General features: G+C 26.3%; 1 non-coding gene across 1 annotated transcript; it reads left to right on the top strand.

Moving 5' to 3' along the window:
- Nucleotides 1-54: 54 nt before the first annotated feature.
- Nucleotides 55-173, top strand: LOC145846836 (5S ribosomal RNA). Its single transcript, XR_014370901.1, has one exon. It is a non-coding gene; the product is annotated as a 5S ribosomal RNA (ribosomal RNA).
- The last annotated feature ends 2,759 nt before the right edge of the window (nucleotides 174-2,932 follow it).

The raw sequence follows: 2,932 nt of genomic DNA, 5'->3' as shown, positions 1-2,932 counted from the left end.
TAGGTTTTTTAAACAAACCGAAGGGTTTATAAAGGCTTGTAAACGCTCTCAAACGCCTACGACCATACCACACTGAGCACACCCCATCTCGTCCGATCTGGGAAGTTAAGCAGTGTCGGGCGTGGTTAGTACTTAGATGGGTGACCGCTTGGGAATACCACGTGCCGTAGGCTTTTGCTTTTTGAATTCATCTTTTTTGTACTATTTTTCTTTCTGACCTATTTATACTTATTACTCGTTTATTTACATTTCTTTAACGCTTAAAAGAAAAGTAAATTCTAGTTATTAGCAAATAAAAACTCAAGCCAATCAGATAACGTTATTTGCTGTTTAAACCAATTAGAGCGCTAAAAAAGTGGTTTGACCAGTTTGAGATATCGAAAAAAAAATGGCACCATCTTGTAGAGTACAATTTTCTGAGTTAAAATTAATACAATTAGTCTTTTATACTAAAACTTTAAAGTTTTTTTGTCCAAAAACAAATAAAAGCGTGGCTACTTGAAAAATCAAACGAAAATAAATTTTGCACTTTTGTATTGTGAGTCATAATAAGTTATTTACTGTTACCAACAGATACTAGCAAAAGCTTTTTAAAGTTTTGTATTAACTTAATGTATTTGTAATTACTTTTACTTAATAGAAACTATTGAATTACGTTTACTTAGTTTACTTTTGTATGTGTATTAAATATATAGCAATTTTGTTTGAATAAGGACTATTAAACTATTAAAAGAAAACTATCAAAGTTTACTAACTCAAAAGCTAAATCTTAGTTTTATTGTTATAAACATTTATGTTGTAATTTACTAATAACTAAATGAGTTTATTTCAAACAAAAAGATTTAAATAATGTTATGTTATGTCAAGCCTACTATATGAGGTATATAGGTATATAAGGTATACAAGCTTATGTTTGAAAATTATAATAAGAAAAATAAAAATAAATACTTAGTTGGTAAAATTTGTATGTTTTAATATGCAAATTAGAGTTAGTATAGAAGTTTTTTTTTAAATATAATAAATATAAATATTTAGTTACTAATAATAAACTAAAATACCAATTTTGTAGTTATTACAAAAAAAAAACTTATCTTACTTAAAGTTCACTGTAATTGAAATATTATACAAAAGCTTCATAATTATAAGCTTTGAATAACTTTACTTCATAAAAAGTTAGTGTTTTGTGTATTGACTTTATGATTATTTTATTTTAGTAACTGTTAGTTTTATACTTTAATAAAAGAAATATGGTTAACAAGTAAGTTAAAAATGAAAGAAGCATAAAAAAACACACTAATTAACTGCTTATTCAATAGTTTGATTATTTAATTATTTTTCTGTTATATAGTTTAATCGTATTGTATAAAAAATACAGAGAGTTCAAATACATAGTTTTTTTTTCTAAGAAAATTTAATTCTTTAATAATAAGTAGTAATTTAAATAAAAAATAATACAAATAAAGTTATACAATATATATACAATAGTTTGTCAAACTAGGCAAACACTACTAGGCAAAAAACAAACTAGGCAAAAAACCTACAAAGTAGGCCACCACTACAATCCAATGTTCCAACTGGAAATTCAATGAGATCGTTACTGTACTTGTGATGAACGTTGATAATCCCCAAGATTGTAAGTCGAAGGCCTTACCCAACCTAACCAGCGCACTGGTTTTCTTACAACTGAATTAATCAACATTTAATATTGAATATAATCATTATTGATAGATAGAGGAATGTTGACAATCAACAACAGATTGTAGGTCAAAGGCATTACTCGACCCAAGTACCCACAACCTAGATTGATCAACATTTATTAGATAGATTTGTTTATTGATAGATAGAGGAATATTGTCAATCCACAACAGATTGTAAGTCAAAGGCATTACTCGACCCAAGTACCCACAACCTAGATTGAACAACATTTGTTAGATAGATTAGTTAGATAGATAAATAGTACAGTATAATCTCAAAGAATTTGAAGCCCGAACATTGAACGATAGTGGTGTTTCGTGACGACTAGCGGGATTCGATCTCTCAACCTTCTGCTTATGAGTCAGCTGATAAGACCACTGACCCACCGCGCCACGACAAAGATAAAGAAATATTTTGCTATATAAATAGGTTGATTTTTCAGTGAACTTCAAGTGTCAATTTTTCAGTGTCAATTACAGTGAACTTCAAGTAAGATATACAACAGTATATATATTTCCGAGTCTGACTTTGAGTACTTTTTATATATTATTAACAAGATTTTTTAGGAGTAATATCTGTTTAGTTCTTTAATATATCTTTAAAATAATAATATTTTTTAAGGTGTTTAAAACTTTTAGAAGCTGTATGTAATGTCTTTTAGTTTAATAGTTCTTTAAATTAGTAAAAAAAAATAAACATGGTTGAGTTATCAAATTAAACAAAATAGAACGTCAAGTATTTAATTACTAAAATTAATTTAATTAAAAAAAATCTCAGGTAATCTAAAATGTCAGGAATTATTTAAAAATAAATATAAATTTAAAACTTATTATATTGAAAAGATTGATGAATAATACTCTTGAATGTATGCAATGTTTGTATTTGTAATGCAATAACATAAATGGATAGATCAATGACAAATTGTAAACATATTGTATTATTTTATTTTACGATTTTATTTTATTTATTTAATAATTCAATAAACTTTACTTCTACTTGTCCTGGTCTTAGGTAATTTATAGATAACAATAATTTAAACAAACACTTTTGTACAGTTACAATACAGTTTTAGTACAGTTTGGGAGTAACTGTTGATTAAAAAAACAAAAAAAAAGTTAATTCAGGTTAAAATTTTATAAGGAATAATTTTAAAATATCAAATCGATTGTAAATCAAGTGCAAATAGGTTTTTTAAACAAACCGAAGGGTTTATAAAGGCTTGTAAACGCTTTCAAAC

Source organism: Thalia democratica, unplaced genomic scaffold (assembly GCF_965202585.1).
Source record: "Thalia democratica unplaced genomic scaffold, ktThaDemo2.hap1.1 HAP1_SCAFFOLD_669, whole genome shotgun sequence".
NCBI classification, from domain to species: domain Eukaryota; kingdom Metazoa; phylum Chordata; class Thaliacea; order Salpida; family Salpidae; genus Thalia; species Thalia democratica.
Note: the sequence above shows the minus strand (reverse complement) of the source record. Positions and strands in the feature narration are given on the sequence as shown.